The 14,605-nt window shown below is 40.4% G+C and overlaps 1 protein-coding gene across 1 annotated transcript in view; it reads left to right on the forward strand.

Annotated features, from left to right (window-relative positions):
* psat1 (phosphoserine aminotransferase 1) overlaps nt 1-14,605 on the forward strand; it is a 51,653-nt gene that overhangs the window by 12,001 nt on the left and 25,047 nt on the right. The window lies entirely within an intron of this gene.

A 14,605-nucleotide genomic window follows, 5' to 3' on the forward strand; every position in this document is an offset into this window, starting at 1 on the left:
GAATGGAGGCGGATACGGACCACTAGCCTAGCTTAGCACAAATGAATGGAACCGGATATGGACCACTAGCCTAGCTTAGCACAAATGAATGGAACCGGATATGGACCACTAGCCTAGCTTAGCACAAATTAATGGAACCGGATATGGACCACTAGCCTAGCTTAGCACAAATTAATGGAACCGGATATGGACCACTAGCCTAGCTTAGCACACATTAATGGAAGCGGATACGGACCACTAGCCTAGGTTAGCACACATTAATGGAAGCGGATACGGACCACTAGCCTAGCTTAGCACACATTAATGGAAGCGGATACGGACCACTAGCCTAGCTTAGCACACATTAATGGAAGCGGATACGGACCACTAGCCTAGCTTAGCACACATTAATGGAAGCGGATACGGACCACAGTCTGTATAGTCAGTCATGCCTCCAAGAGTTAATAACAATCTCTATAGTCAAAGCCACGCCTCCAAGAGTTAATAACAATCTCTATAGTCAAAGCCACGCCTCCAAGAGTTAATAACAATCTCTATAGTCAAAGCCACGCCTCCAAGAGTTAATAACAATCTCTATAGTCAAAGCCACGCCTCCAAGAGTTAATAACAATCTCTATAGTCAAAGTCACGCCTCCAAGAGTTAATAACAGTCTATTGTCAAAGTGATGCCTCCAAGAGTTGATAACAATCTGTATAGTCAAAGCCACGCCTCCAAGAGTTAATAACAATCTCTATAGTCAAAGTGATGCCTCCAAGAGTTAATAACAATATCTATAGTCAAAGTGATGCCTCCAAGAGTTAATAACAATCTGTATAGTCAAAGCCACGCCTCCAAGAGTTAATAACAATCTCTATAGTCAAAGTCACGCCTCCAAGAGTTAATAACAATATCTATAGTCAAAGCCACGCCTCCAAGAGTTGATAACAATCTGTATAGTCAAAGCCACGCCTCCAAGAGTTAATAACAATCTCTATAGTCAAAGTCACGCCTCCAAGAGTTAATAACAATATCTATAGTCAAAGTGATGCCTCCAAGAGTTAATAACAGTCTATAGTCAAAGTGATGCCTCCAAGAGTTAATAAGAGTTTCCAGGCTAGCAGGAAAATTCACTGCATGATGAAAAAAAACTTCATCCGTTCTGCCACAGGGAACACTGCATTATCGAGACAGCGCCCCTACGAGGATCTGGCCGGTAATGCACTTTTCCGAATTCCAATAGTAGGGTAAATCTGCAGTGCCGCAGGGTGACATTGAGTGGGATATTACAATGGAATAAAAGCCAAAACAACCTTGCCACGGACATGTCCGTGGTTGGCCCTCAACCGTTGGATCCGAAACATGGACATGTCCGTGGTTGGCCGGGAATGTGTTAACAGGCACCCAGAAAAGTGGCATTTTTTTTACTTGAACTTGAGGACTGCATACTTTTTTTTGCAAAGCTTAGCTTTATACTTTATACCTTATACATAGCACATGCATGAGCCTGGTCTCTTTTGAAAGATAACATTCTGAAGTTACTAATGCAAAAAAGGAAAATCACTTTTAGTGCTAATGAAATAGAGTAACAGAGGTCTGAACTTGAGTTGAACTTGTGTACTCACATTTTTCTGTAGTGGTTGCAAGATTACATATTCCAATATTCCAGCATAGAGGTATAAACTGGAAAACACAGCGGTTCCATAGCCTGAAGTCTTATGTAGTACAGGTCCAAATGTAATACAAATCTGTAGGGGTGCACCGATGTATCGGTCGGGTATTGGTATCGGCCGATAAGTGCCTTGTTGACTGCAATCGGCCTATCGGCCAATAAGCTTGAATGTGCCGATGGCAGTAGCCGATAAATATCCATCAATTTGTGTAGCGTCAAGACAAAAAAAAGTTCACTTGCGACCTGCACAACGCCGTCCCCAGTCCCCCACACACACACAAGCTACTGCATCAAAGTTACTACTTATGATTAACAAGGCATTCGTTTTGTGGCATTAACGTTATATAGTTAGTGTTACACGTTCAATAACATCAGCATATTATTTACCCGAACGTAGCAAGTGTTCATATCATACTAGCTCAGTTCCTTCCGTTGCTCACAGAGCCCTGAGTTTGACCCATTCTGCAATCTGTTAATAACGTTTTCAATCAGACACATGTATAGAAAGGCTTTGTTTTATTATAACATTAGTTGCAGTAAAATCATTATGCCTCATTTAAGTCATCCTGCGGAGCTAAAAGCTAAACGTCAGCCGCGCCGCCATTGTTGTTGTTGTAGAAAAGCTCTCGTCAAAATCAATGGCGGACAAAAGCCGAAGTAAAAAATGTATACGCGCTTGCCGATTGGTGGTAACAGCAGAGGCGGGTGCAAGCGGTGTGTGACGTAATTGGCAGAATCGACTGTCAATCAAAATTTCATTGGTTGAGACAATAGTATCTAGCTGCAGCCCAGCAGGTAGACCATGCTGGGAGAACTAGTATCTAGCTGCAGCCCTGCAGAACATACTGGGAGAGAGATAGTGCTATTTCTTGATGTTTCCTTTTTTTAAGTAAGTAAAGAGGCCTATGTTCATATCGGTGAGCACAATTTGTAACACAAATATACAGTAGTTAAAAAAAAAAAAAAAAAAAGTACAAAAAAAAAAAAAAATGTAAAGAATATTTAAAAAAAAATTGTTGCCACAAATATCGGTATTGGTATCGGTATCGGCCGATTGTGTTAGTTGAACAATCGGTATCGGTATCGGTGGCACATTTTCATATCGTGCATCCCTACAAATCTGTTCAGAAATGGGTCTTTGAGAGACGTCCGAGTATAACCAGCGACAAAAAAAGAAAGTGTTATTCACTTCTGGTTTTCGCTCGTCAACTTTCACGCACCCCCCACGTCATTGGAAAGGTACACTCATTGGCTACAACGCTGACCAATAATTTTCGCCATCAGCGGATGATTGGCAGTTCTGGAGCGTCGGGTGGTCATCTGACGCACACCGCGTAAAAAGACGCTCGCCTGACATAATTTGTCATGTAACTCGAAAACCGAGGCACAGATTTGGTCGAGTGAGGTGACGTTCGAACGGCAACAAATAGATCTTTCGAACAGCATATTATATGTTCTGTGAAAAATGCAGCCCTGAGCCACTAGACGCTCGCAAAGTGCTGTGCAAGTGCAAAACGGCCCGTATATGTGCCACCACCTGTTAAGAGGTCATCCTTATTGGCTTATCTGGTGTTATAGTAATAATTGCCTAGACCCCAGTGAAACAAAACCCACATTTCTGAAAGTATCCAGCTGCAACCGATTTACAGGAATCAAATTTAAAGGGGAACTATCTTATAAATGCCCCTTTTCAGTGTTTAGCATTGTTTCCTAGCTATGTGGACTTATATTAATAGGATCTATGTCTCTAATTCTCATGTTGGCACATTCTTCCAATTCTCCTCTCACAATATTCGCCCTCACTGAACTGAGTCATCTGAAAATGTGCATATCTGTGATGTCAGAGATTTCTCAGCTGCATAATAATGTGGCAGTTGGCACCAGGCCACACAGTGGTTGGAGCCCAGCCTCAAAACGGCTTAATATCTTGAGGTAGAAAAATGCTGTTTTTGAGTACTTGATTAGAAATACAAAACAATTAATTTTTTTTGAAAAAAAACCTTACAGAGGTGTTCCATAGACTCACAGGAATTGTGTAAAAGTGCCCAAATAGTGAAAGAAATAGTAAAATAGTTCCCCTTTAAGGAAAACCTTGATATTTTGAGTTATTTTCCTTCCCAGGCAAGTTTTTGAAGTGAAGAACTGCCTATTGTCATTAAGATTCCTCACTCAGACGACTGGCTACTTCCAACATTCTCTTACAGCTCAGTGGAGCCCTTTTGTTTTCAGTCTGGATTGCTGCCAATGTCCAGCGTCAGGGGGGGAAGTGAGCCAAGAACATCACATCCACACAGTGATACTGGGAAGGTCCCACACATAAGGCAACATGTTGGATTGAAATAGACCGTTATGGTGTTCTCGCGTGAGCTTGTGTGAGTTATCTAATCATCGTCACTAACAACAAATGGAGAATGATTCTATACACAACGTGATGGTCTAGTCTGGACTCTATACACAACGTGATGGTCTAGAATGGACTCTTACACAACATGATGGTCTAGTCTGGACAGGCATTAAAGCGTTCCGTCTTGAGACAGATATCCGTCCATTTGATTTGGAGTTCAGTCATTTGATTCGGAGTCGTGACAGATTTTAATCTGAGCCAATCGGAGGTGTCAAATATCATGAAAAGGGGCTTTTTTTTTTTTGCCGCGCCAAGCAGTCATTGGCGAGCATAATGTCGCGGTGCTATGAAAAAATCTGTCAGCAATGAATGAATTTACTGCGTAGCTGCCTGTGTGAAAAAAAGATTTGCGTGTGAAGTGAATCTGGGCCACGCTATATACTTGGAAGTTGTAGTCTTTTTTTTTCAAAACTTTGTTTATTGAAGTTTTTTCGTTGCAATATGAGATGAGCACAAGGTCAAATTGTACACATATATGCCAGACGTATTGCACATATCTACATATAGTCAAAATATAGGTCTGTTGAATGTAGACAATATACATATTGCACAAAGCTACATATAATTAGTCAAAATATAGGTCTGTTGGATAAACAATATACCTATTGCACAAAGCTATGTATAAATAGACAAAATATAGGTCTGTTGAATGTAAATAATATACATATTGCACAAAGCTACGTATAAGTAGTCAAAGTATAGGTCTGTTGAATATGCGAGTACACCACAAAATAAATATAGATATTGTTTCGGACATACAGTCAATTAAACAGATATGTACACTCAGGACAAGGACTGTACAGCAGAAATAGAGGAATGGAACACATTTTTTTTTTACGTGAGAAGGTAGACATCAGGTTACATTTGCACATGTAGATAGGTCAATCGACTGGACAGTGCTAGGCTAGGAGTGAGCATTATTTATGGGGGGGTCGATTGAACCTTGTTCCCCAACATAAGTAAAGAAACGACCCCATGTTTTATAAAATCTAGCTGTAGAACCCCTTATGACACACCTTATTTTCTCCATCTTAAGGAAATGCAAAATATCCCTGAGCCACATAGAGTGAGATGGAGGAGTGGGTGACTTCCAATGCAGTAAAATGAGACGTCTAGCCAGGAGAGTAACAAATGCCACCAGGTCAGCTTTATATCGTGGCAGAGACAGGGTAGTAGGGGAGATAGAGACACCAAAGCAAGCAGTTATGGCAGTCGGGCTGATTGGGATCTCAATACTATTTGAGATGGTTTCAAATATTTCAGACCAAAAGTTATGTAGGGAAGGGCAGGACCAAAACATGTGACTATGTGTAGCAGGGGCACGGTGGCATCTGTCACAGGTGGGATCAATGTTGCCATAGATCTTGGCTAGCCTGACTTTAGTAAAGTGTGAACGGTGAACAATTTTACATTGGATCAGTCCGTGCCTGGCACAAATTGAAGAGGAGTGGACCCGGTGTAGAATATCCTCCCACAGGTCTTCTGTGATGTCCTCACCCAGGTCCTCCTCCCATCTCCTCCTGATCTTTTCTAATGAGGTAGGACGCAGTGAGGAAATCAAGCCATACAGGACAGATATATACCCTTTGTGACCAGTGTAGGCTTTAGTAAAGTGTTAATAGGAGTGGCTTCTGGGAGTTTGGGGAACTGTGGGTTGATATTACGTACAAAACTGCGGACTTGCAAGTATCTGAAGAAATGTGACCTCGAAAGAGAAAACTTGTCAGACAGTTGTTCAAATGATGCAAAAATATTTTCTATATATAAATCACTGAACGTTCTAATACCAAGAGGGGACCAGGAGAGAAAAGCTCTATCCATCACAGAGGGGGGGAAACAGGGTTAGCTGTAATTGGAGCTAGTAAAGAAAAAGATTGTAAACCAAAATGTCGTCTGAACTGATTCCATATTTAATCCCAATTTCTCACATTACATTCACCCTGAATGTTGACGTTATCCAGGTGAAAAGTTAACTTCATAAATCATTTGATGTATAATTAAATCAAAGGAAATGCGTTTGGGTCTGAGAGTGTGGCTGGTGCCGTTCGGCAGCTGGATACTATTGTTTTGTTTTGGCAAAATTCTTCTGCTCTGTGACAATAAATAAATGAATGATGATATGCAATTTAAAACCAAAACTAAGGCCTCAGTATGAGTTTAAGACGTGAACATGATCATGTTTGTTGAATAAAAAAAATAAGTTAAAAAAAATTTAATTAAAAATTAATTTAAAAAAAATTATTTGATCGGATCGGGAAATATCGGTATCGGTAGATACTCAAAATCACATGATCGGGATCGGATCGGGAGCAAAAAAACGTGATCGGGACATCCCTAGTGGAGGGGGGAGGGAACTGTACATTGGAGGTGGTTGGGTGGGAGGGGGGGGGGGGGTAACTGTACATTGGATTATCGACGAAACCGAAACAAGTAGGCTCCCTTAAAACGCTAACGCTATAAAAAAATTAAAATACAGTGGAGGTTAAAATAAGAATATGACTTGGCCTGAAAAAAAGTTCAGTCAGGAGATTTTTGCTTTTTGCTTTAATCCCTGAGTCTGGACTCTTTACACAACGTGATGGTCTAGTCTGGACTCTTTACACAACGTGATGGTCTAGTCTGGACTCTTACACAACGTGATAGTCTAGTCTGGACTCTTACACAACGTGATGGTCTAGTCTGGATTCTATACACAACGTGATGGTCTAGTCTGGACTCTTACACAACGTGATGGTCTAGAATGGACTCTTACACAACATGATGGTCTAGTCTGGACTCTTACACAACGTGATGGTCTAGTCTGACTCTACACAACGTGATGGTCTAGTCTGGACTCTTACACAACGTGATGGTCTAGTCTGGACTCTTACACAACGTGATGGTCTAGTCTGGACTCTTACACAACGTGATGGTCTAGTCTGACTCTTACACAACGTGATGGTCTAGTCTGACTCTACACAACGTGATGGTCTAGTCTGGACTCTTACACAACGTGATGGTCTAGTCTGGACTCTTACACAACGTGATGGTCTAGTCTGACTATACACAACGTGATGGTCTAGTCTGGACTCTTACACAATGTGATGGTCTAGTCTGGACTCTATACACAACATGATGGTCTAGTCCAGGGGTCAGCAACCTTTACTATCAAAAGAGCCATTTCCCCCCCTCCCACAAAATAAAATTCATCTGGAGCCGCAAAACCAATTTACCCTTAACACTTTGAGTGCCACGGATGAGATATCTCATTATTCCATGCCAACCGTTGAGTGCCAGAAATGTCCATTCATATTTCATCAATCTAGCCTCACGTTACCAGTGGGGATCTGTCTGAACTTGAATAGGGAAAATACCGCCCCCTATCGTCTCCCGGATGGTAATGCACGCATTGGAATGGACTCAATGAAAATGGATGAGAAAAGAATAATCCGGAATCCACATTTTACTTCTCAGGCAAGTAACCCGAGCTGATCGGACTCATTGTGGAGCCTCAGAACAGCGTGGAATATATATTTACAGTACCCAGCGTTGGATCAATAAACGCGATCGATATTTGGAATGGCGATCAGGAATTGGAATAATCCTTTTGGAGAACATCTGATCTGAGGTAAGGAATCTATTTTACCAGTATTGGGATAATCAGAGCTATTTTCACCTATATATCAGCATGTGCCATATGTTTGTGTGTGTGTGTGCGATCAGGAAATAAGAGAATCGATTTTTCAGCCCGCTTCTATAGCGTGCATAAGTACACATATACTATCGATAATCTAGCGTTTATTTGAAAACGATTCATAAATAGGCCGAAAAATTACAACGTGTTTTGTGTATTACAGTAAAGGGCGTTTATCACAGAATCTTCTGAAATCTTCTGGAAGTTTCAAGAAACGAGCGTTTTTCAAAATGGTATAAAACGGAAATGAACCGATTTAAAAAAATCCGTTTCGACAATGTTGACTGCAAACAAGTCATTGATAAGCGACGGCCAGATTAGACACATAGCCATAATTTAAGATATAGTTTATGCGTTCGCAAATATGAGAGCTCTATCATTGAAGTGGGTGGTGGCATTCAAGGGGGTAAATAGGAAACGGAGGCCGGCTCTGAAATTGTTAAAGGGGACATGCATTATAAATGCCTTTTTTCTGTGTTTAGCATGGTTTTATAGTAATACAGGTTAGTATCAATGGGTCTGTGTCTCTAATTACCATATTGACTCATCAGTCTAGTCTCGAGTTCACGAGATCCTCCCTCACTCAACTAAACTGTTCTGATTTGACGGTTTCCGTGATGTTAATATAGCATTGATTTGCATAGCTCCGCCCCTGGTTGTACTCACCTCCACCGCCCACATCAACCATTATAGTGCAGAGACCGCATTGTAACCCGACACTTCCTCAAACAGGGTTTGACAGGCAGAGAACGAGCAAGAGGGAGAGAGAGGGACGGCGGGAGGGACTGCAGAGCAGAAGTGGGTGTAAATGTGTGTGCGCCATCTCTCTCCCTCGTCGGGGACACACACATACACAAACTTGACTGCTAGTCTATTTGCCAACACAATGAACCCGGAAATTTTGGAACCACCAAACTTTTATGATAGATATGGATAGTATGGGTCACCAGCACTTAGAAACTGCCGGATGCTAAGTTGTACATGTTGGGCAACTTTTTTTATTTGCATAATTAGCATACGTTTGTATAATCACCTAAATGGTCAAATCTCGGAAACTACTTGATCAATTTCAACAATGTTGGAGTGGTTTTGGGGGTTATTCGGGATGCTGAATCCATTTATGATACTCAAGAGTTTCGGAATTGCAATATTTACTGGAATTGATCAAATTTCAATTTCAAGAGAAATTCTGCTGAATAATATTATTGGGAAACTTACTCCTTGCTTACAAGTCTTGCTTATCATAGACTCAGGTCTACTGTAAGCTTTAAGTCCCACATTAACAAGGTGACAAAAACATAATTCTTCCACCTTAGAAACAAAGCTAAAGTACAACCATTTATAAATCAAAAGGATGCTGAAAAACGGATCCACGACTTTATTCCAAGCCGACTGAAGAAAATACTTCAGCTTATTCAACTCTCAGCTAGGCTATTACTGTAACTAGAACCAAGAGGAGAGAGGACATTAGTCCAGTGTTAGCTACCCTGCACTGGCTTCCGGTAACATTTAAAATTGATTTGAAGGTCCTCCTCCTTATGTACAAAGCCCTAAATGGAACCAGACCAAGCTATATTGGCAATTTTCTTGTCAACTACATGCCCCCAAGAACACTACAATCATCTACTTCTTTTTATTTTCTGCATTGCATTTATTCTGTCTATTTTATGCTCATTTGGTGTATTCTAGTGTATTTTCTGCTGTGAAGCACTTTGGGCTGCAATTCTTGTATGGAAGTTGTACAAATAACATTTATTATTATGATTGCCATCCTTAGTTATTTGCTACCTCTATCTAGCAGGGCTAAAATGATTTGAAATGGTTTTGTTAACCCTCCTGTTATCCTCAAATTGACTTTACACTCTTTATCCTTGGGGACATTTTGACCCCAGCAGTTTAAACCTCCAGAAAATGATCATAATCAAAAGTGTTACCCAAATGTATGTTTCAGGTGCTTCATGTTACTTTGTTGATTACCTAAATAACCATTTAAATAAAACATTACCCCTACTCCCCCCCACCCACCCAATTATACATACATAATATATATTATGTTGTTCAAGTGGGGAGTGGGACCATGATAACTTTCCGTTTTTGGAAAGTAACGTGTCTGCTTGTGGTTGAGAGACAACAGGAGCATCTGCACTAAGGGTCTCATTCTCATCAGAGGAGGACGCCTCATAATCAGGGTCTCAGACACATTCTCTCCTATGTCACTTTCACCGTCAAATATCTGTGACAAAACTTCACTGGCAGAAAACCTTTTCTTCAAGGTAATTTTCAAATTAGAGTTTAGAAGGCTGCTATGCAAGCTATGTTTGCTCCTCCCCTATGTTGCGTAAAGTTTAGGTAGTCAAAAATCACAAATAACAATAAAAATACAGTCCGGGATATACATTCTAAAATATATACATTCTAAAATATACAAATGTTTAAGTGTATATGTAAAAATAAGAAGTCAAAAGTCCAGGAAGATTACCGGAGTTTGTACTGTCACTCTGTGGTGAGACAGTGAGGCACAGTGATGCATTGTATACTCTGATGGCTGTTGGAATTAAGGACTTCCTGTGCCGTTCAGTGTTGCATCTAGTCTAACACTGAACATGCTCCTTCTATCAGCCAAGTCTGTGTATAGCGTGTGGAAGGGGTTGTCCATGATGGCGTGGAGCTTAGCAAGGCTCTTCCTCTCTGACAGGAAGAGTCTAGCTCCACTCCTACCATGTTACTGGCCTTCCTGACCATATTTGTCACATATAAGGTACATGACATTACAGTGAAATGCTTGGTTCTGTATGAGCCCCCTGAGATTGTGCTTCAGACAGTAAAAAAGTAAAAAGAATAAAGACCAAACACAATACAAAATATCCAGTACAAGTACACAATGCAAACAAATGCAAAGATGAGTTAGAGAGGTAGTGCAAATCGTTTACTAATAAATAGATACAATATGGTGTAGTGTTAAAAAGTGTTTAAAGTGAATGTTAAAGGTGAGTGTTATTCCATACACATGGAATATGTATCTTGATACGATAGAGGGCACACATTGTGAAAACAAAGAACAATTTACCGCCTAATAGAGGCCTTGCACAGAATGTTTAGAATGCCCATTTCTCCTTGTTAGGGACCAAGCAGTGAGACAATGAGGAAACACGAGTTGTAGATGAAAACTGGGTTTTATTTACCCACAAGGTGCAAAACCATTGCAAACCAAGAATTTGATAACTAGGCCTATATATGGGTTTCTCGTCCACGTCAGACTCAGCAAGGAGGCCAAAAGGAACATAATAATCCTTGTCAGAACAATGGGGCAGACTGTATAGAGGATACTTTGTAGGACATGACCTCGAGAACATTTGAACCTGTTTGGGGAGAGATTTCACACAGACACAACCAGGAATGAGGAAGATATGGATTGTGGTTTACCAAACCACACTTTGTTCCTGGATTGTAGCCAGCTCTTCACAACAACTCATCGAGATTTCACACAGACACAACCAGGAATGAGGAAGATATGGATTGTGGTTTACCAAAGCACACTTTGTTCCTGGATTAGCCAGCTCTTCATAACAACTCATCGACAATAGTCTGGCACCCTTCCACCCTCATGACAACTACAGCATCACCATAAAAGTCACACAAGTATCTGCTTACTGCAGAGAGGTGCCCGGAGTTGGCTACATATATATCATGTAACTCTGACAAATGTTTTTGAAGGATGACTTTCCTGGTCTCTCAACAGTCCGGCATTGTTTCACTGGCTTCCATCTATCAGGGTGATTGGTGTCTTTGGGTTCGCAAAAGATACCACAAAACAGACATTGTTTAGAAAACTCAAAGGCATGAGAACGAGACATACGTTTCCCTAGCTGAGCTGAGCTTGCGTTTGGTTGCATTTCTAGACTTAGGTATATGAGCTATAACATGATTTGTGACAAACTACAGAGGCGGACACACCATGGGTAGCAATGATGTTCGATAAAGTCTCAGTTGTAGCTGAATCGTCAAGCTCTTCACTCCTCTGAAGCAAAGCTGTAATGCCTTTTGGTCCAGATGTCTTGAAGTCATTGTCCTTGCCGTCACAGGGCTCGAATAGGCATTTCTTCCTTGACATGTCAATCTGAAATTAACAAGAGAAGAATGCACTATTTGTATCCTCCATCTCTACACACTCTGGATACATTGCCAGGATGTACATTTCAGACGGGCTGTTCACTATTCTAATGAAAACATGTATTTCCCATGTACTTGGTATCCTACATGAACTTGCCTGGCATTTGCATTACCTTTTGGGTCTCTTTCTCTGCCTCAGTGCCTCAGATATTCGATCACACAATTCTACATTAAGGAGAGCAAAAGTACCATATGAATACTTAGAATCAAACTTGATGCTTCTCTGTGTGACGAGGGATAGAGCCTGGTGATGCGAGGCTAGGTAATAACAGGTTATAATCACACATTCATATCATGACATACATTGCTAACATAGCTAACTAGCTATGCATTAACATTAGTTACTGTCAGATGGCTAACGTTAACCCTAAGAGCTGGCTTACTACAGCTTGTGATCATATTATATTCAGTGTTTGTTATTGGATAGTAATAAAACCACAGTTTGTGTATCTGTTTCTATTTTCTCAAGTTACTTGCACAACAACAATCCTTGAAAATCAGGGGTCTGTATTTTCTGCAGCTGCAGTTGCTCGTTGCCACAGTAGGAATGAGATCATGGTGCAAATTAGCCACTACTCACTTGGAAGTTTTGCGTTAACGATTAGCACACTGAAGTCTCAGTCAAGGCTAGGAACTGGGGTTCTGAGGACATTTTATAAGGTAACAGTCACATACAAAAATCCAATAGAATAGTTTCTAGTTGTGGCAGCAAACTGCTCCGCTGCCACGTGAACTCATGGCAGAGCTCAACTGCAGCAGTTACCCCAGTAACCAAGCATAAGCACCTAGAGTACCCCATTAGGCGCTCTACAAATTAAAGTTATTATTATTATTATCATTCTGTTTACAATTGAACATTCCATGAAAATTATCTATAAATTCTGCATCTTCTGAAACATTTATAAACAGAAAATTCATAAAGGATTGCACCAAAATATGGTAATTTCCAGTAAATATAGCAATTTTGAATTTTTTTTTCTTCTCTTAAGTATCATAAATGGATTCAGTATCCCGAATAACCCCCAAAACAACTCCAACATTGTTGAAATTGATCAAGTAGTTTCTGCGATTTATCCATTTAGGCGATTATGCAAATGTCTGCTAATTATGCAAATACAAAAAGTTGCCCAACATTTACAACTTAGCATCCGGCAGTTTCTGAGTGCTGGGGATCCGTACTATCCATATCCATCATAAAACTTTGGTGGTTCCGAAATTTCCGGGTTCACAATGGGGCTCTATGGGATGGCAAATACCGTAATTCCTCTAATAGTAACCCCGGCTTGTATTTGTTTCAACTGTAGCGGGTACCAGGCTTGTATTAGGAGGAGGCCTGTATAAGAGGGAGGCCTATATTTCAAATTTTCAAACGGATCATAATGAATAAATCAACATTTTGTGTCAGTTTGAACCCAGTAAAATGTACTGGGTTCATTTATTGAAACCAAGTACTGTATGAAATAGTAAACAGTGCAATTACAGGTGGTCACTGGTCATTTCAACGTTTTCAAAGTGAAATCAAGTAACTAGCTCAGTATGCAGCTCAGTATATTAGTAACCCGGCTTGTATTAGGAGGCCGGCTTATAATTGCTTAGCTCAAGAGCGCACCCGGCCATTAATAGAGCCCCGGCTTGTATTTGAGACCCGGTTACTATTAGAGGAATTACGGTAGACTAGTATGAAAGTGGCTCATTTTGCATAGTATTACATTCCTCTTCTATAAACAATCAAAGTCCTACCGTAAGAGCCTCATACGGGTCAATTAAACCTTTTTGATTAGTCTTTCCTTCGAGCTAAGTTGAACTGAACATTTCACTGTCAAAAGCGCAAACTTAAACAAGGTTGCGTCGCAACACGGTTTTCAAAATAAAGGTCACATATACAAATACCTCTTAATTCTTATAAAAAAAAAAGTCCCGGATATACATAAAACATTAATTGGCATAGATCTCTATAAACGGCTATACATTTCTCATTTAGGGGCAAGTGTGCCCCTAGTGAAAAAGCTTAGCGTACAGCCCTGCTAATGTACAGTCTCCTCCCCATATGTATATAATCTCTGTTAGGATCTATGGGTAAGAGTACTGTATATTTTCTCGAACCCACCCACCCCCTGCTAATGTACAGTCTCCTCCCCATATGTATATAATCTCTGTTAGCATTTATGGGTAACAGTACTGTATATTTGCATATCTTATATGTCACAAATGTAACATTACTATATACCTGTAGTATGTCACTATGAATTGAAAATGGGGGACCCTGATGTAAACAAGACGAACGTCTTTCTCTGGTCTGCATCTCCTTAACAATTGTGTGTATTGAGCTGTACTGTATTGTACCCATTCTGCAATCTGTTAAATATTGATTGATGATTGATTGTTATTAACAGATTGCAGAATGGGTACAATACAGTACAGCTCAATACACACAATTGTTAAGGGGTTGCAGTCCAGAGAAAGACTTTCGTCTTGTTTACATCAGGGTCCCCCATTTTCAATTCATCATAACATATATGACATACAGATAGACAATACTGCTACATCTATACATTTATGACATACCAGATTTACAAATACAGTATTGTTTGTGATACAATAAGAGTCTAAAAAAGAGTATATACATTTGACGAAGAAACTGTACATTGGAGGAGGTTGGGTGGGGGGGAGGGAACTGTACATTGGAGGTGGTTGGGTGGGAGGGGGGGG

The sequence above is a fragment of the Notolepis coatsorum genome (genome assembly GCF_963971535.1).
Source record: "Notolepis coatsorum genome assembly, chromosome: 10".
In the NCBI taxonomy this organism is placed as follows: domain Eukaryota; kingdom Metazoa; phylum Chordata; class Actinopteri; order Aulopiformes; family Paralepididae; genus Notolepis; species Notolepis coatsorum.